Raw genomic sequence first — 26208 nt, 5'->3', positions numbered from 1 at the left:
GGGCAGGACCAAAGCTATTACCAAATATGATAACTTTCCTGGTTAGTTGTTTGTCAGAAGTCATTATGCACAGTCTCCCACCCAGATTACTGAAAGCATGTTACATGGGTCCTAAGGGATATCTTCCTTGTTCTCTGTAACCTTAACCATAGTAATCAGTGTTAAATGTTATAAAGCAGCACTGGAGCTTTATTACTGAATCCATCAGTTAAATTACAGTGATCATTAAAACTTCTAGTTAGCAACAAAATATTTTGACTATCAAATTCAGAGAGATTAATCATTGTTTTAAATATGCTCTGCCAGCAATCTGATCCTTTTTTCTGGTCCAGAATATCACTTAGTACAGCTTCTGCTTCTTCTACTTTGCAGGCTGGGAATTAAATGAAGGACAAGTGGATAGGACTAACCTTTTTGGGAAATTTTTAAAATAAGTTAATGATCCATTTCTGAAGCATGAGAAGCTGAAGATGGGTCATTAAAGCTAGTGATATTTATAATCAGTATTTGCAAAGAACACCAGATAATTGGTTACAACAGAACAGAAGTAAAGGTATTTCAGACTGAGACACATTTCCAAGGGTAGCAAGTTCTGCCACCAAAGCGTCTTTGACATCTTACTCAAAAAAAAAAAAAAAAAAAAAACAAAAAAATGGAATTTTCAAAATGTGATAAAGTGATGAAAGTTAGAAGATGTTTGATAAGTTGAAGAAGTTAAGAAAATATTGACTCAGAGTACAGGTTTTGTTATAACATTGGCAGGGCCCTCAAGATAGGTTTGACAGTGATTGAATTAGGTTACATAAATTGACACATCTTGCTGCCTTGCTTCTTTTGTCTGATCAAAATTGAGACTTACTAAATTGTATCATTTTTACTCGTTTCTTCCCTATCTCTCACCACTGTCATAAAATCTGTGATGCTTGCTTTAATTTTCTGAAGCATTACCAAGATTTATTTTTAAAACATGAAGAATTATATCAAGTGACTACTCAAACACTTGCTAGAGTTATAAAAATACTATTTCTTTGAAAGAAAAAAAAAATCTCTTCAATTTTCAGCAACAGAACCTGACCCCTATGAGTGAATTCATTTGTCTAAAGCAAGGACAAGTGTGTACTTAGTTTTACCCTTTTGATGTCAAAGCCTACCCTAGATAGTAACTGTCAAAATGACAAATTTTCTCTGTCTCCTGCCTACCTCCAATAAGACAAGTGATATGTTTAATAAAAATAATGTCTTAACTATTTATATGCCATTTCAAAGAAATTTTAATGAGGTCAGTAAACTTAGACAAACATGTGAAAGTGAAAGTGTTAGTCACTCAGTCATGTCCGAACTCTTTGCGACCCCGTGGACATAGCCCATCAGGCTCCTCTGTCCAAGGGATTTTCCAGGCAAGAATACTGGAGTGGGTTGCCCTGCCCTCCTCCAGGAGATCTTCCTAACTTGCAGGCAAATTTTTTTTACTATCTGAGCCACCAGGGAAGCCCATACAAAGATATACTTAGAATTTAAAATCTGAATTCATTGCTGGAATTCACCTGCTTTGATTTTAGAAGTCAGAAGCTTAAAGACAAATGGCTGGAAATCTTAGAACTAGTGACATTGGACAGAAAGGCAAAGTTGGAGTTCTGATTCACTACTTAGTAGGATTTCCCACATGTGAGATTGATGCAGGCTGTCCTTTTTGACACACTCCAGCTGTTTCCTTCAGGGTCTTTTTATTTATTTTATTTTTTTTTTAAGATTTATTTATGTATTTATTTTTGGCTGCCCTGGATCTTTGCTGTGCGGGCTTTCTCTCATCGTAGCAAGTGGGGGCTACTCTTCATTGCTCCATGCAGGCTTCTCCTTGCAGTGGCTGCTCTTCTTGCAGAGCACAGGCCCTAGGTGCACGGATTTCAGGAGTTGTGGCACGTGGGCTCTGGAGTGCTGGCTCAGTAGCTATGGCACACAGGCCCAGCTGCTCTGCTGCATGTAGGATCTTCCTGGGCCGGGGATCAAGCCTATGTCCCTTGCATCTGCCTCTCAACCACTAGACCACCAGGGAAGCCCCCCTGCAGTATCTCGAGTGTTCTCTTTCCTATCTGTAGCTATAACCAGTGTGGCTGCGTCTCCCACTTCTGTGTGCTTCCCATTCTCATCCTTTAGTGTTTGTCTGGTGCAGCTCTATGTATGACCCTTAGGATATTTTGCAGGTACTAGGGCATCAGTCACGTAACATTCACCTACTTTTCCTTCTTTCCTTCTGCTTCCAACCCAGTTTTGTGCAACAAGCAAAGAAAAGAATTCCCATTTACTTTACGCCTCCTGTGAACTGGTACTGGACTCTATACTTACATATGTGACTTCATTTAATTTTTTCCACTCCAATGCTAGTGCTAGTATTCCTACAGATTTTTTGCACATTTTACAGATGAGGAAATCCAGATTTATAGACGTTAGGACATTTTTTCTCAAGGTCACAGAGTAAGAAAATGGGGAAGTTGAGCTGTTCAGTTCTTTCCACTTCATACACCCATCTCACCTGTACCTAAGAATTATTTGAGGTTTCATAGAAATAAGGGCTTAATGGTGAAATTAAAATGTATGAAGATTACTGACTCACCAAGTTGTAACTGTTCTGATATACAAGCAGAACAAACTTTCTATAATGGAAAGTTAGGAAGTCTAATATTTATTATGAGCATTTAGATCTATATTTGGCATGAAGACATTTTTATGGGTAGTAATTCTTTTACAGTGTGCAACCAATATACATTATAAATCACTTGAAGTTTTTGTAGGCCAATTATAAACTTTATATTCCATTTTCAATATACTTGATGTGTATTTTAAAAGGCATTTACAGAATATTTCTCTCCTTTAAAACATTCTGGTCAACTTTAAAGCTAGTTTTATCATCCTCATAAATATATTAAAAAACTTTCATATTAGCCCTTATTCTGTTGAGCATTTCATTGAAATTCTGACTTAAGCATTTCTTTGACTATAAATTGTTATATACTACACTTAGTAATGCATAATAACACCTCAAGCCAATATTTTATATAATTACTCAGCATTTAGAAACTATAGCTATGCTGACTTAGTTTTATTAGTTTTTCACTAGTACACTCTGATATGCTTTTCACTCATTCGTTCACAAAACTCATCTACTGGAGAACTGTTCATTCAGTAATTTACTTAATCAGCAACACTTTTGATATGAATACCTATTCTTTATGGGGGTATGTTCATCCTGCAAGATAATATTTCAATGTTGTTCTTGTCACTTATATTTAGGAATTTCTTTTTTTATTTTTCAATTTATTATTTTTCATTGTTACCTTGAATCCACGGCAGAACAAGTAGTCTTTTGTTCCTCTTGTGTATTCTATTTTGTTGGAGGTAACATTTTGGGAAAAGACTTGACAAAAGAAGTTTTAATGATGAGTTAGAGTTCATCAAGAAAAATAGTTGGGAATCTAAACTATGAAAAACCCAGACAGCTGACACAAAGTTATCAATAAGACACAGCAAGAGTTAAGCCAATATCTTTCTTGTGTGTTAGGGAGATTGAGTGCATGAAGGTACAAGCGAATAGAAGCCCCAGTATTCCTCAGTTGCCTGAGACAGCCCTAGATCTAGAATACAAGCTCTGTGAGAGCAACCAGAACAATTCCTGACATAGAACAGTTTTTCTATAAAAAGTGATGCATAAATGTCCTAATGGTTTGGCGTAAGAACAGTCAAACGCTCAGACCCCTTCTGTTTTTCTGTTGGGGAACATCTATATATTTTTTTCCTGTCCTCCTATTTCATGTCCAAAGAGGAAGGGGACTGAAATTGATGAATGTGGGCTTAGGGACACTTTGGGGGCCAATATGATAGAGCTGCCCCTCTCAGTAGACAGTCTTTCTATTTGACTCTTCTTTCCTTGTATTTTTCTTCTTCCTTGAGACTGATGTGGCATAATATAGACTCCAAAAGAGGCTCTACTTGGACAGGCAGTCTGAGAAGACCCTCAGCCTAAGGAAAAAACTTGTTATCATCCTGCTCTCTTTCTGTCTTTGTATTGTGTATCTTAAACCTCTGAGTGGAGAAGGCAATGGCAACCCACTCTAGTACTCGTGCCTGGAAAATCCCATGGATGGAGGAGCCTGGTAGGCTGCAGTCCATGGGGTCGCTAAGAGTCGGACACGACTGAGCAACTTCACTTTCACTTTTCACTTTCATGCATTGGAGAAGGAAATGGCAACCCACTCCAGTGTTCTTGCCTGGAGAATCCCAGGGACAGGGGAGCCTGGTGGGCTGCCGTTTATGGGGTCGCACAGAGTCGGACACGACTGAAGCGACTTAGCAGCAGCAGCAGCAAACCTCAGAGTATTTCTGTAAGGGATGAGCATGGGGCAGGGTACTAGCAACCCCAACATAGCCTCATGGTATAACCTTGCTCTCTAGAGAATAAAATTTGGGACCAATTTTTTTTTTCCTCTGGCCTTGATTCTCCACATGGATCTTATTAGAGTAACTGGGTTCTTTTTTGTTTGTTTGGGTGTTTTTTTTGTTTGTTTGTTTGTTTTGTCTTTAATGAGAGTAACTGTTAACTGAAACCCTAGATTCAAACCAAATACCAGTTCCCAACCCCCATGATAGACTTGGTGAGAACAAACCATAACAAAGTATTCTATGGCCTGAACTAAGAAGGGCGTTTGCAGTGACTGAGATGAGAGAAACATTAACAAAGTTGAAGTCAAATTCCAGAAGAAACTGGTTTAACTGTGTCAAACTAAAGAGGCAAGTAAAGAAAACAAATAATAAATAATGGTGGATAGGGGACCCATAGAACAGATAAAGTAAGTCTTAAAGCTCTAAGCATGCAAACATCTACTACATTTATGGGAAGTCTATACCTGCTGCCTAAATAAGGCTGGCTTCCAAAAGTTTGGGGCTTCCCTGGTGGTTCAGATGGTAAAGAATTTGCAAAAGAACCGGGTTTGATCCCTGAGTTGAGAATATTCCCTAGAGCAGGGAGCGGCTACCCACTTCAGTATTCTGACCTGGAGAATTCCATGGACAGAGGAGCCTGGCAGGCTATAGTCCATGGGGTTTCAAAGAGCTGGACACGACTGAGCGACTTTCACTTTACTTCACTTTCAAAAATTTAAAGATTTTTAGATGAACATTCCTAGTTTACTTCCTCATTCTTTAGTGTTGAATATGTAAGTCAACACACCCTACCCTAGCCCCTCAGAAACACACACACAGAATAGAAAATTTATGAGTACTCTGTGCTAGTAAGTTCCTAAGGTAATGGGGGAAAACAAACTTTTCAGGTTCTCTGCTATCTTTTAGCATAATAACATAATATTTTCTCTCTGCTTGTATATTTTGCATGTATATTAATGCCTTCATATTAAGTACTAATAAATATGTGCTCTTTTCATGCCTATGTTTTATTTAAATTTCCTCACAGTGAAATTTATAGTCCAGAAACATCAAATTACTTATAATCACTCCCAACACACATACACAGAACTGTAAACTCCTCAAGGTCAAAGGCTGTATGATTTACTCATTTATATATTCCCAGTGCCCAGTATAATATTCAGTACATGTTCAATAAAATAAATTAAATACTGTGAATTATTTAGGAAGTATAGACCATCAAGGATGCCAAATTCAGTTCCTTTGTCCCTACAAAGCTGATAGAAAATGTCCCCAGTGACAGGTATAAGAGAGCTTTCCCCTGAGATTTTACAGTAAAAAAGTAAAGCTATTTGGGTATCATCTCCATTTTTTTTAAACAATATTTTTTGGGGATAAATAAATCTCATTGCAGCCTTTCCTTCTGCTATCCATGGCATCATTATTCTTTATCCTTCCCTCGTGTGGGTTTTTCATCCCATTTATATTTTTGGCTTGCTATTAAATATCCTCCGCCAGTTTCCTTAACATAAAATTTTCAGCACTTAAACCCACCCTGACTTCTACCAGAGCTGATTAGGATAGGAGGATTTCTGTTCAGCCATGGTTTGCTCTTGCTTTTGCACACCTCTCATTTGCCCCTTAAATTAATTTTCATTGCTGGTCACAATAGGTCTAGCCCCAGGTCCTCTCTAGATATCTCTGCCTACACACTCTTACTCATATATTTAGAAATTATTTTTTCTTCTAATATAATTAGCTCACCTCCTCTATTTTCAACTGTGCTCTATTTATATGTACTTTCATTTTCAACTTGCCACTGTAATCTGAATTCTCATATTGCTGTTCTTGTTATCATTCTCCTGACCACTCAAATGGGTAGCCAAAGTACATTTAATGAATATGATTTCCATTTAACTACCCAGAACACTCATATCATTATCAAGGGCTCTCACATGACCAGACTGTGCATATTTCTTTTCAATATATTTTGTTCATATCCTATTAGAGGGCCAGCAGCTAAAAATAGTCAATACATTATTCCCAGTCAGAACCCACTATAATGAATTCTAAACGAGTGTTCACACTTTCTCATTGTATTTGAATTTCATTACACTGGGTTCAGTGTGGCTCATATGAAGGAGTCACAAGTCCTATTTCTCACATTAATCAGCCGAATATCATAATTTTCTATCCATTGGGGTAAATGTGCTAAACCATAACTAGCCTCCTTTCTAAAGTTTAAAGACTCAGTTGACAGGTAGATTTGGGTTAAGGGTATCAGATTTAGCAGATTCAAAATAAATTTGAACAACTATCTTTTGTGGTATAAATCTACCCCATGTAATATTTAAGATATATATACTAAAATATTTATCTTCAATTCAAATTTAAGTTGCATTGACATTTTTAGTTTGCTTTAGGTTTTTAGTTTATTATGTAGTTTAATTTAAATGTTTCATAGATATAGTAAAAATTATTTATTGTTTATGTGAAACTTGAATCAGGAGTCATATTTAATCTGGCAGCTCTAACTTGGGTGCATTCTCAGATTTAACTTAGACATAAAATTATTTCTACTGTCTGGAAGGCATAATGAGAACCACAAAGAAACTTGTGAGAAAGAAACAAAACCCTGAATTTTTTGAGAGCTTAAAAATAAGGATGGACATTCACTGATCTGGGATGTTAGATGCAATCTTGCTTCAGGAAAAATAGAAGACTTCAAGTTTCTAAAACTTGACTTCACCTCTTGCTTATGTTGCACCTATGTACATATCCACCCCTCTTTAAATAATTGCTTACTTGCCTGAGCAACTTGTTATAAATATAGATCAATTTCAGTTGTCATATGCTAAATAGCTACAATTATATTTTTCTTTTTCTATAAAGGGAATTTTCTAGGTTGTATGCGTAAGTTCTGAAGGCAGAAAAAATGTTGTGTACTGTCTTTCTAGAGTCAAGCTGTTTGATGTGGCATGACACCCTGTGACATTTTTGGGTCAAACAGAAAAATCTGTATATGCTCCCTGAAAGATATTACTATAGCCACTGTTCCAGGAGAAACCTATCATTTAGAACTTTAGCTTAGCTTCTAAAAAAGAGATAGAAATTTAATCCAGACCCAAACAGGGCACATGGGAGCAGTTTATTTCTTCAAACTCACATAACACATTGAAATCAACTCTTTACACTAATTTGGCCCAGAAATTTAAGAGCCACCTACCAGTTATTGGTCACAGAATCGCCTCTCTGGTTAGGTTTAGATAACATCTTCCAGTACATTCTTATTATAGAAAAGAAAATGTACTTAGATGAGGTATACACGAGATGGAGTTAGATTATTCCTAAGAAATTAAAAGGGAGAGTGAAAGGAGAGAGAAATTCACTTGCTCAACTGACACAGATTTAATTCTTGGAACTTGTTTAGCAGAATTGGCTCTGGGTGAGAGATGCCAGAGATTCCATTGATGTAGCAAATAATGTTGTGAATCTTGATTAATAAAACTAATCTGGAGCTCAAGGGGGTCAAGTCTGGTTGACTGGCATTTGCATCACTTCACTGGTGGAGTCACTGCTGAGAAGCTTAGCTCAGTTCAGATACTAATAGAAATAAAAGGATTTCATGGGGTCAGATTAGCAGGCGGTCCACAATAAATCATAGCTACAAAGCTCCAAATTTCATGTCTAGAGGAAAAAAAGAAGAAGATTTTTATGTGTAATAGGTTGATACTTATTGAATTATGTATTGTGTGCTTTCACAAAGTTATACTAACTCATTTAATGGTGACCGTATAATTTATTGTCCAAACCATAAAACTTTTGCCCAGGACAAATAGTAAAGCAGAGAGATTTTTGTGGACAATAGGCATAAAATGGGATGGTTCTAGGCAAACCTTAAGGTATATGTACTGAGATCTGTGTATATAATAATAACAAAAATTTTAAATCCATATAATAGACAAAACCACAAAGCAATTTGAATAGTCATGCTGCTGCTGCTGCTAAGTCGCTTCAGTTGTGTCCGACTCTGCGCGACCCCATAGACGGCAGCCCAGCAGGCTCCCCCGTCCCTGGGATTCCCCAGGCAAGAACACTGGAGTGGGTTGCCATTTCCTTCTCCAATGCATGAAAGTGAAAAGTGAAAGTGAAGTCGCTCAGTCGTGTCTGACTCTTAGCGACCCCATGGACTGCAGCCCACCAGGCTCCTCCATCCATCGGATTTTCCAGGCAAGAGTACTGGAGTGGGGTGCCATTGCCTTCTCCATTGAATAGTCATAATGAATGTTTATTTGGTGGTTACTATGTCCCAATACTCATTTTATCCTGGCATCAACTTTACGAGGTAAGAGGCCAGTTTAACAATTGTTAAATTATTACTCAGAGAGGCTAATAAATTTCATTAAATCACAAAGTTATATATTACAGAATAAGGATTTAAATCCATACAGTTTACACACATAACTCATACACTAAATAACATATGCTAACCTAGAATTAGCGAAACTAAAGACATATTAAGTATACTACTATATTCCACCATATAATATAAGGAACTAGATAATAAGTATTAAAAATGTAAATACAGACTCCTTTTTAAAGATAATGACAATGCTGTCATCACATTACAAAGGTGGCAAAACTTCTGATTCCTGAGAACAAGATACGCAAGTTTTAATGCACCCACTGCCCACGCCAGATTCACCTGGGTACTTACTAAGACTCAAGATTCTTGAGCCCCACCACAGACTTTATGAAGAATTCTACCTGGTTCTTATGCATTATAGTGTTTGAGAATATGTTTCCTAAAATACAGACGCAAGAGTAAATTTGTGACATTGGATTTATGTTGTTTCGTTTTTGCCTTTGTAACCTGTTAACATACAATTTATCATAACTAAGGGAAAGCACTGATTAGAGTGACTATTTAAGTACACAAAAATCACTATGTTGACTTAATCTCGGTTAATTAAAATATTAACTTCTACCCACTGGCTTCCTAGATAAAGTTTTCTTATAAAATATTTTTAAATTTAATGAACAATGTATAATTTTGTATGAAAATTAGACACTTAGATAAGTCATTGTTATTAAAAAAAACTATTACTGACAACAGAAGAAATTGTTCTGATTGTATCATCTGCATTAAAAAAGCTAAAATTATAGATTATGATTTTTAAATACATCTAGAAAAGCCAAAATATCTTAGTTTTATTAGTACTCAGAATTGTTTATGAGATTTTTAAAGTGTTTATTGAATGTCTTATTTTATTCTTTCAGTTAATTTGAGATTCTCACAAGTTAAGATACTGAAACATAATGTCTTCCTTCTTTTAAACAATATTAGCCTACTACTTTCAGGCACTATTTTAGGTATTAACAAGTCAATGAACAAAACAAGTACACAAGAAATTACTGCCCTCTTAGAGTTTACTCACAATAGTGAGTCTTGTGCTTCCTTTGCCTTGAAATGAATGGTCACTTATTAACAAACTTTTAGCTTCATGAAGAATTGGTATACTAATCAAAGAAAGTGACTTCTGTCACCACTATAGTTTCCAGGGACGCTGTAAGAGAAAGTTAGGATAAGAAAAGTATAAATCAAGGACTGAAATAAGTTTCTTTAGTGTTAAGACCAAGCGTGAAACTTCCCGTGTGAGGCAGGGGTCAGGAGGACTTATATATTTCAAGTGTGAAGGTCTAGAGAGAAGTGAATCAGCCCCTTAAATGGAAGGGATAGCTAAGGTGATCGTACTTGGATCAACTTTGTACTATTCCGATAGATCTTTCTAGCCTCTTTGCTTAGAAAAGGAACTCTAAAGAGAATGATGTAAGCAAGCCCTTTAGTGGGAGTTAGAAGGAGGGAGTATAATGGTGAAGTCAAGTGGGCCTTAGAAAGCATCACTACCAACAAAGCTAGTGGAGGTGATGGAATTTCAGTGCAGCTATTTCAAATCCTAAAAGATGATGCTGTGAAAGTGCTGCACTCAATATGCCAGCAAATTTGGAAAACTCAGCAGGGGCCACAGGACTGGAAAAGGTGTTTTCATTCCAATTCCAGAGAAAGGCAATGCCAAAGAATGCTCAAACTACCGCACAATTGCACTCATCTCACACGCTAGTAAAGTAATGCTCAAAATTCTCCAAGCCAGGCTTCAGCAATACATGAACCATGAACTTCCAGATGTTCAAGCTGGTTTTACTTGGAGATCAAATTGCCAACATCCGCTGGATCATCAAAAAGCAAGAGAGTTCCAGAAAAACATCTATTTCTGCTTTATTGACTATGCCAAAGCCTTTGACTGTGTGGGTCACAGTAAACTGTGGAAAATTCTGAAAGAGATGGGAATACCAGACCACCTGACCTGCCTCTTGAGAAACTGATATGCAGGTCAGGAAGCAACAGTTAGAAATGGACATGGAACAACAGACTGGTTCCAAATAGGAAAAGGAGTACGTCAAGGCTGTATATTGTCACCCTGCTTACCTAACTTATATGCAGAGTACATCATGAGAAACGCTGGGCTGGAGGAAGCACAAGCTGGAATCAAGATTGCCGGGAGAAATATCAATAACCTCAGATATGCAGATGACACCACCCTTATGGCAGAAAGTGAAGAGGAACTCAAAAGCCTCTTGATGAAAGTGAAAGTGGAGAGTCAAAAAGTTGGCTTAAAGCTCAACATTCAGAAAACAAAGATCATGGCATCTGGTCCCATCACTTCATGGGAAATAGATGGGGCAACAGTGGAAACAGTATCAGACTTTATTTTGGGGGGCTCCAAAATCACTGCAGATGGTGACTGCAGCCATGAAATTAAAAGATGCTTACTCCTTGGAAGGAAAGTTATGACCAACCTAGATAGCATATTGAAAAGCAGAGACATTACTTTGCCAGCAAAGGTCCATCTAGTCAAGGCTATGGTTTTTCCAGTGGTCATGTATGGATGTGAGAGTTGGACTCTGAGGAAAGCTGAGTGCCAAAGAATTGATGCTTTTGAACTATGGTGTTGGAGAAGACTCTTGAGAGTCCCTTGGACTGCAAGAAGATCCAACCAGTCCATTCTGAAGGAGATCAGCCCTGGGATTTCTTTGGAAGGAATGATGCTGAAGCTGAAACTCCAGTACTTTGGTCACCTCATGCGAAGAGTTGACTCAGTGACAAGGACTCTGATGCTAGGAGGAATTGGGGGCAGGAGGAAAAGGGGACAACAGAGGATGAGATGGCTGGATGGCATCACTGACTCGATGGACGTGAGTCTGAGTGAACTCCGGGAGTTGGTGATGGACAGGAAGGCCTGGCGTGCTGTGATTCATGGGGCTACAGGGAGTCAGACACGACTGAGCAACTGAACTGAACTGAACTGAGAAGGAGGGAGAGCAGTGAGTTTACTTTATGGAATAAAACTCAAAGCAGAAAACCAATGGGACACCCAGCTGCCTCAGAAACAGTATGCCAGGACACACTAAATTAATTTTGGAAGATCCTCTTAAACTTGATAAATTCCCTGTGTATTATTTCCATTCTGCTCTGTCTATTTTCCAGTCTTGATCATACAGTAGTAAAACCCATCTAATGAAAGTGTCTGTTTGCTTTTCTTTATGGGAAACTAGGGAAACCCAAGAAAATCAAGTAGTGGCAAGGCAGCTTTAGAGGAGAGAAGAAAACCAGTTTAATCCTGCAAGCCCTGTTCATGCTGAAAAAAAGAAAGAAAAGGAAATAGAGTATGAACTGCTGGCTGAGCCTGCAATGTGTGCCCATGTCTAATTGAAGAGAGATCCACTTGGTGTACACAAAAATTATGCTGGGTATTGGAAAGGAAATAGTATTTCTTTCATTCATGGAGGCAATGGGCTGGACAGATGCATTATAACAATGCTTATCTCTGTCTTTATCACCTAATTCACTGTGAGTCCCTTAAGAACAAAAGTTAAGTCTGATTCATTTTTGCCTTCCCATGACCCACCATGGTAGTTAACATAAATTACTCATAGAAGTTGATTTTAAAATAAATCAATTATTTAATTAATGACTTGGAATCCTCTTACAGTTTTTTAAAAATAAAACATTCACAGAATTCTTATTAGGGAAGAGGAGCTAGAAAATAATATGAATCACTCTTCTAGAGAAATTGATGTTTGATCTGAGTCTTGATCAATATGATGTGGAAAATGGGGAAAGGGACCTTTTAGACACAGAGACTAGAATTTGCAGATGGATAGCAGTGATGACTGGAGAAGGCGATGATGCCCCACTCCAGTACTCTTGCCTGAAAAATCCCATGGATGGAGGAGCCTGGTGGGCTGCAGTCCGTGGGGTAGCAAAGAGTCGGACATGACTGAGCGACTTCACTTTCACTTTTCACTTTCATGCATTGGAGAAGGAAATGGCAACCCACTCCAGTGTACTTGCCTGGAGAATCCCAGGGATGGGGGTGCCTGGTGGGCTGCAGTCTATGGAGTCGCACAGAGTTGGACACGACTCACGCAACTTAGCAGCAGCAGCAGCAGCAGCAGTGATGACGTGTCTTTTGGAGTGACTCAAGTGTAAGAGGGAAGAGGTGAATCTGGAAAAGTATGCCAGGACCAGATAATAAATAATTCTGAATGTCATGTTAGTTAAGTTTTCAGTTTTAATCAGTGGATCATGGGAAGACTGAAGAAGTTTGTAAGAACAGAAATGTGATGTGGGATCTGACTTGTCTTTCGGAAAGTTAGAACTGACACACATTTGCATAAAAGACTAACTGAAACCTATGAAAAAAAACAGGTTATGGGGCTATTGGAACAGTGAGGGAAACACTAAAATAAAATCTGAACAAAGATATGGTTAATGTGCATAAATATATAATGTCCTTAAACATATAAAGCAAAAAATACATATAACACATGATGTGGTAAAACATATAAAACACATTCCAAAAACTTACTGATGAATACTGAAGTACATCATGTAGGAGAGAAAAGATTCCAAAGTTTCCAGCTGGGGAACGGATAGTACTCCTTTATTAAAAAAAAAAAAAAAGAAGAAGAAGAAGAAGGCAAGGGAAGATTCAGCAGAAAATGCTAGTTATCAGTCTGGGAACCTGCTGAATTCAAGGTGCCCATAAACATTTTATGGAGTTGTTCCTCAGATAACAGGATATTAAGTTTTATAGCTCTAGGAGTGGCTAGGATTGAGCATGGATTTGAGATTTATCAGCAAAGAATTAGAAGATTGTCCAAGGAGGGGAAAGCTCATGCCAATGAAGTGATTAGAGATGGAGGAAAAAAGTGAACCCCAGGGATGTCAACATCCAAGAAGCAAGAGTTGAAGAGAAGATGGAGAAGGCCATTCAGGGGGCCACTGGGAAGACACGGGAGAGCTTCTAACAGAAGACAAAGGAAGCCAAACTTCCATGAGGGATCCAGTCAGGTGTCACACAAGATGACTGGGGCAGGGAGATGACAATCTACTGGAAAAGAATCTGGTGACATCCTGCAGGGTTTTAAATTGGGAAACCACGTTACAGAGTGTGGAAAAACCAATGGTAAATGGAAATTGGGGCATCCCTGGCACTTACTTGGTGATGAAAAGAAAGGGCAAGATGGGTTTGCAGCTGGAGCAGATGCCAGAATCAAGAAAATGATCTCCCTCTGGGTAATTTGGCCTTCTGATTCCTAGTTAGGGATCAGGGAGGGTCTGAATCTGTCCTTGAGGCTGACTCCCTATCTTTTTCAGTTTTATTCTTTCTTCATAGAGGTATCAGTTGCTAAGGAAAGTATGCTATTACCATTATACCCAAATAACAGCATCACTCTCAAATTTGAAAATGCTACTAAAAGTCACAGAATACTTCTCTCAAATATGCAGTAAGCCTTAACTACTTTCATTTAGTTTATTTTGACTTATTTTTGCCTCTGGACATCTTTATTTCCAACTGCCTTCCTTAACCTCTCTCCTTTTATTAGGTATTTCCTAAATGTTTTGAAAATCCTAACTGACATTATAAAGTTTTTATTGAGATGAGAAATTTTTTATGGTTCTTTCCTCATCTGCCCACATTACCAAATGTGTTTGCTTTTAAAGGGCCAGGTGGTTTAACTCTAGAGGCCACATGTATTTTGAAGAAGTCATAACAATTATCCAGAGGATAGAATGTAAACACCAGTTTATCCCATACTCAGTCTTAAAAATCACATGAAAGATAGAATAATCTCATTTACAGCTATAGTTTGTGGAGGGAAAAGTTTTAATATATATAGCTTATTTGATGGAAACTTTTTTTATTTGGTGACTCCAAATATGAGTTAAAATAACCGAAACTATTATGATTTACCAGGACAAATTTGTTCTTTTTTCCCCAGTGTCACTGGCCCCTTTACACTTTTCAAACACTTTTTTATTAATGTAAATCAGCCAGTGTTGGTTCCGCAACAGATTCCATATTGCTCAGCCCTAAACCATTCTCTGCCAAGCGCATAGAGATAGTGTGCCCTCTGGAGAAACTGACAAATGTAAATTTGGAAGAAACAGAAGCACTTCTGTTTTCTTGTTCCCAAAGCTCTAGCCCTTCATCCTGCTCACACTTAGTCCCACAGCAGGCGCTAATCCAAGGGAGGAAGCTTTCTCTCTGAAGGTCTTTAAGTCTTACTGTTGTTCCGAATTCTAGAAAACCACAGCTTCATTTATTTCCAATATGTTTTCAAAGTAAAATGGCCTAACAAAATGAGGTAGATGGAGCAGTTAGTATTTTGTCTCTTTAAATTCCCGGTGTTTTTTTCTTCTGATTTATCAGTTTTAAGGTAGTTTTTCAAAGAATTAGATGCCCAAAGAAACAGTTTCCTGCTCAGTGGCTTCAGATTTCTTGTTATATAGCACCACCTCGTGGTTATTCTGTTTCCTTAATTATTTCAAGGAATGAGTGACTGATTTCCTATCCTTGTGTATTTTACTTTATGTTGCCATTATTTAGTGGCTCAGTCGTGTCCTACTCTTTGCGACCCCATGAACTGTAGCCCACCAGGCTCCTCTGTCCATGGGATTTTCCAGGCAAGAATACTGGTACGAGTTGCAATTTCCTTCTGCAGGGAATCTTCCCAAGCCAGGGATCTAACCAGTGTCTCCTGCAAGTCTCCTGCATTGCAGGCTGATTCTTTATCCCTTAGCCACTGGGGAAGCCCATTTTACTTTGTAACCATGACTAAAACTGATATATATCAAAGTATAGGTTAAATATCATCACTATGCTGGTAAAGATGTTTACATACACCCATCATCTCATTACTGCATCTGAGGCTCATAGTATTTGTTCTAGGGACAAAGATGTAAGGAGTTGTATCTTCATTGGAGTAGAGGAAGAGGAACACTGAAGAATTTTAAGGGAAGGATGGGAACTTTCTCCTTTTCCCCTGATCAACCCATTCCCAACTTTTTCATGTGCCTCTGATTAACCTTCCCCAAGAAGCCAATTCACCTCTCCTGCTATCCATTGTTTTCAGTCTAGAAACACCATCCTTCCTACCACGGCTGAGTTTTGTTCCCTTGACCAAGTGAGTGGTGGCTAACGGTGGCTCCAATGAGCCCTTGGCGGTAGATGCTTTCTGGGATCCAAAATGTGAATATATTTTATTAGGATTTTAAATGCAATACTTTTTGTATACATAAGGGGTACAGTTGCAAAACAGTCTCTGTATCTTTTTGACCAAGAAGCATGACCACAGTGAAAGCACTAATGACACTGCGTATATCAGTAAACAGATTGGTTTATATTCCAGTTTGAAGCCAACGCGAAGTCTTAGAGCCACTCTAATCTATTGCTTAAACTGGAAGAAGTTTCCATATGGTCATTTTCAAATGGAAAGAGAGAGGACAAATGATTGTTTATGAAACAAAATCTATAAACTATTCTACAAAACCAGTCTATCATACATGTTTACAATTAAAAGCCAAGGAAGCTATAAATCAGCCACAATATTAGCATGTGCTGTCACCCAGATAAACAAACCTCAAAAAAATTCAACTCACACCTACATTTAACTCTATAAATTTGGGAGAATTATAACAAAGATCTCAATAATTCTCATAAATAACAGCCTTAGTGCATCCTTTTATACCTCAGAGCAAGATTTATTTTGATAACAAACTAAATTACATTGCAAGACAAATAAAAGTGCTTTGGCATTTTGACTTTTTGAGAAATTTAACAGTGAAATAAAGTTACAGTCTTATTAGGTTCTTACCTTCTTATTTAGAAGTCTTAAAGAGATTAAAACCAAGTTAAGATGCATATTGTCTATTTTCCCCCATTATACTGCAATTTGAAGAGAAAAAAATAATTATTTATGGTTTCATAACTTTAACCAAGCAAAAACAGTAATATATTCATTGTACATGTTCAAATAGCTTGTGCAGTACTTATTTTTCTAATGCTAAGTTAAGACTACTATAATAATCTATCATAAATCAGAAGAATTTATGTGTAAAGAATTCTATCTTCTGAAAGTTTTTAAATTTTTTTCATATGTAATATTATCTTCATGTTACAAGTAGAGATGCTGTGTTCATGAAAAATATTTATGTAAAGTAATTGGCAGTATTGGGCTTCCCAGGTGGCGCTACTGGTAAATAACCCACCAGCCAACGCTGGAGACATAAGAAACATGGGTTCAATCCCTAACTTGGGAAGATCCCCTGGAGAAGGGCACAGCAACCGACTCCAGTATTCTTGCCTGGAGAATCCCATGAACAGAGGAGCCTGGCAGGCTACAGTCCACAGAGTTGCAAAGAGCTGGATACAACTGAAGCGACAGCATGCACGCAAATGTCAATTGATGATGTTAGTGAGTTTGTAAACATGGACAGGAAATAACTACTTAACTGTTTAAGCAAGAACTTCTATCCCACCCTCAATGTGGACAATTGACAACCAGTTGGCATGATTCTAAGAGTCCTCAGACATCTTGTTGGTAGGGGAGGAAAGAGGAATTTGAATAGGATCGCAAAACTGAGTATTGAATTGATCCAAGTCATGGATTTTATAGAACAGGGATTGGAAGAAAATTGGGAGTTAAAAGAAATACAGATCCTTTAGCAGGTAAACTTTAGCCTCAATAACTGGTTAGGCATATAGACACAAGAGTCACACAGTATATATAAAGTCAGTAACCACAAACCTGATGTTGAGCATATACAGAGTTCTTTCATGTGGTTATGTATATAATCCTCAAAGTCTTATGGGTTAGATATTATAATTTTTCCCCTTTTACAGGTGGTAGAGTTGAACTCAGAGACATTAACTTAGTTAAGCTCATAAATCTGAAACTAAACACATTTCCATATAAAGTCTGTCCCTTCTTGATTCATTTCTGGTTAGAGGTTACTTTGAAGAGGACATATCTGTGAAGGATAGTAGCTATAGCTATTATTGTAAAAGGTAATCATGGCAAACCTTAATTGGTAGAGGCAGAAATGGGGAACTTATGTAGAAACTACCCAGTTAAGAAATCTAGTTTTGTAATTGCTTTAATATTCAAAATTAATATCATCGTTCATGTCTGAATATTTGTCAGACGTGAAATTCCATATGCATACTTAATATATACAGATTCATAGGCATCCTTAATATGCATTTTTCACTTTGTTTTTCATTTCAAATTTGTCTCATTGAAGATTATTTTTAACTTTATTAGCAAAATGCAGACACAGAACTCTAAGTCCTAAAACGTAAAGCAACCATAGAAAATAAATCAGTAAACATAGGAAGTGGCAATGGACAAGGACAGTAAGGACTTTTCTGTGTCCCGTTAACGACAAGGGCTCAGTAATGAGACACGGATAAGAAACTGTGGTCATTTATTCATGCTTTCAACATACAGTCGATGAATGCCTCCTATGTGGCAGGGACTATGCTAAGAACTGTAATGCAAATATGAAAAATCCAAGGTCCCTGCCCTTATGGAACTCCTGTCTAGAGAAGGAAAGCAGGCTTGATGTAACTGAAGACTGCTCTGAGGCTCCCAGGACGGGGGGCCCCAAATCAGTACTAAGGAGGTTTGGGTAGGAGTGGGGCAGTCAAGAACAGCTGTTCAGAAAAGCCTATCCTAAACCTCATTCTTTAAAGACAAGTAGGAATGTTTTCTATCAGGTAATAATGGTAAAGGCATTGAAGACCATGAGTGAAACTGCAAAAACTGAGAAAGTACAATTGGCTCAAAAATAGCAAGTCATTTCCAAACTGTGAGAGGCTAAGGTACCTTTGGGAAATTAAAGAAAAAGCAAAAAACTAGAGAGTCAGAAAGAGGAAATCATCACAAGCCTAATATGCTCCACTAAGGAGTTTGGGACCTTATACTGAAGGTGGTTCAGAGCTAGCAAAGAATTTAGACAGTAAAGTTCATGAATATGCAATATTTTAGAAGTGTTAAGCTAAAATTATATTTTGATGAGCTTATAAAACAAGAGAAATGCTTTGCTATCATGTTGACTAACATGATAAGGTAAGACTATGTGCAGACATAAATTAAAAATATTATGTTTCTGCTCTTGTCAAAAAGAAAAACCAAAACAAAACGACTGAGCAAAAGGAACTATGCCTAAATGTCAATGATGGCTGACTTTGGGTGCTAGGATTATAACAGGACTAATTTAATGAGCTTATGTTGTGTATATTTAAATTTTATCTCTAAAAGACTCCAAACTTCTTGGCGCTCTTCATAAAGAGCTAAAAAGTGGAAAGTTATGTCTTTATTTTATTGTCAATATATGTTACAATTTCATGTTGTTACATGAGACTAAAATGTCTTTAAAGTAGTCTTTATTCACTACACGTTCACAGTGAATTTAGTGTTTCATCTGAAATTTGGAGTTCATATTGTCAATATGGTTTTCCTCTGAAGGATAAAGGAATTGGTCTGGAATCATAATTTCTAGAGAAAGGCAGTATGGTTTATAAAACAAAAAGACATGCTCAAGCCAGCAGAGGTTTATTTCCAGATGTTTGTCCTCTGACAAATTGCTTAATATTCCTGGAAAAGGATGATGATAATGACGACCTACAGATGTATGGGGCTTGCAGTGGGTGTGGTAATGGCAACAGGCTGTGTAGCCAAATTTCATCTGAATTTGTTTTTGTTACTTATATGTGGCTAATACTCACATTGTGAGAAATGGTTAAAAACATAGTTCTTACAGATATGGTGGATTTTTATCCCCCAGGCTTATTATCCTACTGCTGCTGCTGCTGCTAAGTCGCTTCAGTTGTGTCCGACTCTGTGTGACCCCATAGACGGCAGCCCACCAGGCTCCCCCGTCCCTGGGATTCTCCAGGCAAGAACACTGGAGTGGGTTGCCATTTCCTTCTCCAATGCATGAAAGTGAAAAGTGAAATTGAAGTCGCTCAGTCGTGTCTGACTCTTAGCGACCCCATGGACTGCAGCCTACCAGGCTCCTCTGTCCATGGGATTTTCCAGGCAAGAGTTCTGGAGTGGGGTGCCATTGCCTTCTCCCTATTATCCTACAGCACGGTTTATTTCCCTCCATGGGTGCTTCCTGACATGTCAGGATTCAAATATCTCTGCTTTTTTATTGCCCATTCTTGTGGACATTTAAGATCTTCCTTCAGTGATTATTCCACCATCTTTCCATTTCCTTGCTTAGAAATTGGTGACTCATCTGAAATTTTGCAAATTGTATCCCAACCTTAACTCTCAGATTATTTATGGATGGATATAAGAAAGTTAGGAAATTCTAATGGCCTCTCTTTGAATTGAATGTTCCTGTGTCTGCCCAGACGTGCGTACAGCACTGGAGCAGGTCTTGACAAATTTGTAGAGTAGCCACTAATTTCTAAATATGCATCACAAAGAAGGAAGAGAAGCACCTTCATTGGTATGGATTGTTCTTCTGCCCCAAGCCTCTCAATGGTGTCTCATCTCAGAGTAAAAGCCAAAGTACACATATCTGTAAGACACTGTAGTTTCATGCTTCTCCCTCTCTCTCTTTCTCTCTCTCTTTCTCTCTGACTTCAGCTACTATGGCTCCACTTCCTAGCTTGATTCCAGCTGCACTGACCATCTTGCTATTTCCTGTGCATTTCAAGACTTTGTACCTGCAGTTCCCATCTTTTTGCAACACTCTTCCCCACGTTTCTACCTGGTTGACTATATCAGCTCCTTTAAGTCTCTGGTCAAATGTTTACTTACTAGTGAGTTCTTCCCTGCCCATCTCACCTAAAGTATTAACTACCCCACCAACACTTTTCTGTGCTTCCCTTCCATTCTCACACTTGACCTTTCAGAAAAGTTCTTTGCAGAGCTTATAACCATCTCTTTATTTTCTGTTTACATCATCTATAATGTAAACTCTTTGAGAGTGGAGATTTGTGTGAATTATGCTCCCTGCTATATCCCTAGCATCTAGAACTATATCTTCATAACTGTGTGCTCAATCAACTTTTACAGTATAAATACATATATTCATCATATGAAGTTAGAAAAACTTTGTCAAAGAGAATTTAATTGGAAAAAAGAAGTACTGGATCTATTTATAGTAAAATTGTATAATAATATCTCAAAATAAATAGGTCATTTCTTTCAGTTAATAAGGATAATTCATCAGGAGGAAGAAAGACAGGTAGCACTGGAAGCCAACAGAAAACACTTCATCCCAACACAGGAGGCACCAACTTAGACACAGGCAGAAGTTGTTGTCAGCCAAAATCTGGTTTCAGAATATCATTACATAAAGACTCCATAGATCGAGAAGAATGATACTGACAATCCTACGTACAGGGCAGCAAAGGAGACATAGACGTAAAGAACAGACTTCTGTACTCGGTGGGAGAAGAGGGTGGGATGACTAGAGAGAATAGCATGGAAACATGTACATTACCATATGTAGAATGGATGATCAGCACAAGTTTGATGCATAAAGCAGGGCACCCAGGGCCGGTGCTGTGTGACAACCTGGAGGGGTGGGGTGGGGAGGGAGATGGGAGGTGGGTTCAGGATGGGGGGACACATATATATCTATGGCTGATTCATGTTGATGTATGGTAAAAGCCATCACAATATTGTAAAGTAATTATCTTCCAATTAAATAAATGTTTTTAAAAAGACTCCATAGAATAGGCACAGGTGGTATTCTCCCTTCTAGTTAGAGGATTTGGGGCCAGTGACAATAAACACCACTATTCTGCTACCAGTTTGGAACAGAATAGCTTAAATAGAATATATTTGACCTGGCCTGATAAAAACTTGCAGTCTACGTGAAGCAAATCAAGGAAAAGCATAGGACTGTAGAGGTGAATGTCGCTTGTGAGTTAGAATTCTAATCATTGTTTTACAATTTACTAGGGTAGCCACCAGCCATCACTGAAGCCCTGCAAAGCTCAGAATTCTAGCTAGTTTTGAGGTTGAGACTTAAGACTCCATGAAATGAAAATGTCACCCACTTACTGTGATTGTGAAAATGGTGGATACTTAAAGCACTAAGCACACCAAGTAGTCGATTTAATGATGTGGAAGTTAAGGCTTATCTGGGGAGGGTCTAGCATCAAGTATAGTGGCAGAAAAGGAAGAAGAGGAAAATTCCAGAGGAATGGGAGCTTTTAGATTCTGTGAGCACATAGGCTTAGTTTACTCTGGGACTCTCTCCCCTGTTATAAAAGTAGGAACTTGAGAAATAGGCAAGTCCCTAGGAAGAAAAGTTTCATGTCAAGTACACACAGAATATGGCCCTAAAAGGAAGTTGAGAAAAGGAGATTATTTTCATAACAGGAGTCCACTGTTTTCAAAGGGACACAATCTTGGAATGGGCCCTGAGTTTCAAGGCTACAAGCCTCAGGATAGAAAACTAACTTGACATTCTGGTCACACCCATTCCCTCGTGCTCAATAGACAGCTGCTTATTCTCGCATTTAAATTACATATACATTTTAGGAGATTTCTTCTGGTTTTGGAGGTCTGCCTAAAAATTTTCTCATTCAAGGACTTTAAGTCCTAGAGATTGGGTAGCCTATGAAGTTTTCATAGGACAGTGGATAATACATTTTTATCTTTTCTAGACTATTACCTGTGAAAAGAATTTATGGGCAAACTTCCTTTCTGGGTACGGCAAAGATTTTACTGAAGAAAAATTGTAATCAAAAGAAAATATTAACTTTTAAAACAAAATATTATGTGCAACTACTTAAGATTTCCTGAGTATAGACATTTACCAAAGTAATTTGTTCTTTGGTTCTAGGAAAACACTTTGATAGGCCACTTTGGGAAATTTTTGTTGTATATAGTGGGGACCCCAGGGTAATCTAGATAGACAAGACTTAGAGAAAAAATTAAATGAAATCTCTTTCTTTGAAATAAAGTAGCAAAGATTTTGTAATTATCTACTAATGCTTGATAAATAAGAGTGAAAATCTTAGGGGAAAAAAGGAATTGAGTTCTAGACCTGTGGTATCCAATGAGAGCTGCTACCCACATAAATTTAATCAAAGTAAAAATTCAGTTCTTCAGTTATACTAGCCACATTTCAAGTGCTCAAGCCATATGATGCTAGTGGCTACTGGATTGGACCCTGCAAACGTTTTGTTGGGCAATACTTGTCTGGACAGATAGGATTCTCAGGGACTTGGTTTGTGGGAGGCTATTCAACAGCAGGTCAAGAGGAACGGTTAGAACTGGACAGGCAACAACAGACTAGTTCCAAATTGGGAAAGGAGTATATCAAGGCTGTATATTGTCACCCTGCTTATTTAACTTATATGCAGAGTACATCATGCAAAATGCCGGACTGGATGAAGCACAAACTGGAATCAAGATTGCCAGGAGAAATATCAATAACCTCAGATACGCAGATGACACCACCCTTATGGCAGAAAGCAAAGAAGAAATAAAGAGCCTCTAGATGAAAGTGAAAGAGGAGAGTGAAAAATTTGGCTTAAAACTCAACTTTCAAAGAACTAAGATCACAGCATCCAGTCCCATCACTTCATGACAAATAAATGGGGAAACAATGGAAACAGTGACAGACTTTATGTTTTTGGGCTCCCAAATCACTGCAGATGGTGATTGCAACCATGAAATTAAAAGCACTTGCTCTTTGGAAGAAAAGCTATGACCAACCTAGACAGCATACTAAAAAGCAGAGACATTACTTTGCCAACAAAGGTCCATCTAATCAAAGCTATGATCTTTCCAGTAGTCATGTATGGATGTGAGGGTTGGACTATAAAGAAAGCTGAGCACCAAAGAATTGATGTTTTTGAACTGTGGTGTTGGAGAAGACTCTTGAGAGCCCCTTGGACTCAAGGATATCCAACCAGCCCATCCTAAAGGAAATCAGTCCTGAATATTCACTGGAAAAACTGATGCTGACGCTCAAATTCCAATACTTTGGCCTCATGATCCAAATAACTGACTCATTTGAAAAGACCCTGATGCTGGGAAAGATTGAAGGTGGGAGGAGAAGGAGACGACAGAGGATGAGATGGTTGGATGGCATCACTGACTCAATGGACGTGAATTTGAGTAAACTCCAGGAGTTGAGTGATGGACAGGGAGGCCTGGCGTGCTGCAGTCCAGGGGATTGCAAAGAGCCAGACACGACTGAGAGACTGAACTGAACTGAACTGATTCAACAGCAGAATTGTTTTCTGATCACGTGAGGATTCTTGTCTTCCTCAAGTCTTCAGCACAAATCTGTTTAACGTCGAATCCCATTCATTTGACATTAGTAGTACCTCTTTGGGGAATGAAGGAAGAGAAGCAAAGTTCCAAAGCTGTAGCTGGAAACCAACCACAAAGTAATGAAAGCCTGAAGTTAAGTGATTATGAGTCCTGGATATGACAAGAGAAAAGCAAATTTGAAATAACCTCCGTTTCTTTCAATATTTTAGAGAAAGTTGGCCCCTAAAGAAGGGAGAAGTAGATGGAAGCTAGATAGTATTATCTTATAAAAGGAATTTGAGCCATTTTGTTTAAATGTTAGAATGAAAGATGGTCCCAGGAAGTGGGAGACCACCATGAATTCCAAGAGGCAAGTGTTTTGATTCCCTTAATATAAATGATTAAAAACTTTGTGAAGTATGATCTTAGAGTTTTGACTTCCTGGGTGTATCCCCAGAGAGTTAAGTTCTTTACTTGGGAGAAATAAACCAAGGGCACTATTTAACAACTGCAGTTCATTATAGATGAGGAGCATTTTTTTCCAAGAGTTAACTAGCATTTTAATCTTTCCTAAGTTAGTTTCATACCAAAGACATAAACAGGCATTCTCAGGCTTCTCAGACCCTTTTTCAGCAACAGAAGGAAGATGATAGTTATAAAACCAGGCTGTACTTTTCCTTAAATGTATTTTTCCAAACAGGGAAAGAAAAAAAAAAATGTATACCTTGAATCTCTGTTTAAAGAAAAAAGAAAATATAAGGAGATTAAATGATTTCCAACAATAATGACTCAGCTTTGTGTTTTCTAAAATCTTATTGTTTGAGAAACATATTACTATCCCTACTCCACCACTGTGGAATGCATGTGAGGAAAGAAATAGAACTTGCCTTTCATCATATTGGTTACCAGACCACACTAAGTCCAACTCAGTGAAATGACTGAACATCACCCAGAGACCTCGCATTTGAATGCAAGAGCTAGATGGGTCTATTTGAAGTTCTCTATTAAAAATGCAGATATTTTTGGTGTGGGAAGAAGCATTTGATGTACAGAAATAAGTGGAATTTAGATGGTTAAAGACAGATACATGCCTAATGTGTTCAGAGACTGGGACAAGAATACAAAGCTATTAAATAAATATGTTTGTGGTAGATTATTTCTCAGATGGCCATGACAGCTCTTCCCATCCCATGCCTTTTGTCACTCCTCCAATTAAGTGCTTGAACCTATTTGACTTCTCTTTATATGGACTGGTCCTATGGCTTGTTTGGGGCACTAGAATATGGGGGAATGTGATTTCTGGGCCTAGGTCTTGAAAGGCCTTGCATCTTCCCATTTTTGCCCTTAGAACTCAGCCATATAAGGAAGCTGCCATATAAAGAAGCTTATGATAGACTCTTTGGCTCAGACAAAAATGGAAAGAGAGGTCAAATGGAGAGAAACAAGATGTCCCAGCTGGCAAAGGCTCCAAACACATGAGGGAAGCATCCTGGGTCCTCTAGCAACAGCCTACACCTTGTGGAATATCCTCACCGGAACAATGAAATGATTGTTGTTTCAAACCACCACATTTTGGCAGAGTCTGTTACTTAGCCTTAGACAAGTGAAATCATCTTCCTACTTTGGCAGTATACCTCCATAATGAGTTCAAAGATTCAATTTTCAATTTTTAGATTCAATTTTCAATTTTATGGCATCTCTGAGTTCTTCATTGGGATTATCTAGTCCTAGCAAGCTGACTCATACTCTCCCATTCTCTTCCTACCTCCAGCTCTGACCCTACGGGGCTTTCACACATATGGCACATTTCCAGCCTGCTTGTCCAAGCTGTTTTCATACTCCTGCAGTAGTTCACTCTTCAGAGGACCACTGGAAGCTCTGGAAGCAGATCCAGGGCTATTCAGACAAGGAATTTTGAAGTCCTGGGTAGCCAAGTTCAAAAGGAGGGCATGATTCTGGTTGGGCTTCCCAGGTAACACTAGTAGTAAAGAATCGGCCTGCCAGTTCAGGATACGTAAGAGACATAAGTTTGATCCCTGGGTTGGGAATATGCCCTGGAGGAGGAAATGGCACCCCACTCCAGTATTCTTGCTGAGAGAATCCCAGGGACAGTGGAGCCTGGTGGGCTACAGTCCATGGGGATGCAAAGAG

This window comes from Bubalus bubalis, chromosome 9 (assembly GCF_019923935.1).
Source record: "Bubalus bubalis isolate 160015118507 breed Murrah chromosome 9, NDDB_SH_1, whole genome shotgun sequence".
Classification (NCBI taxonomy): domain Eukaryota; kingdom Metazoa; phylum Chordata; class Mammalia; order Artiodactyla; family Bovidae; genus Bubalus; species Bubalus bubalis.
The sequence above is the reverse complement of the archived record's forward strand: the minus strand, read 5'-3'. Positions refer to the sequence as shown.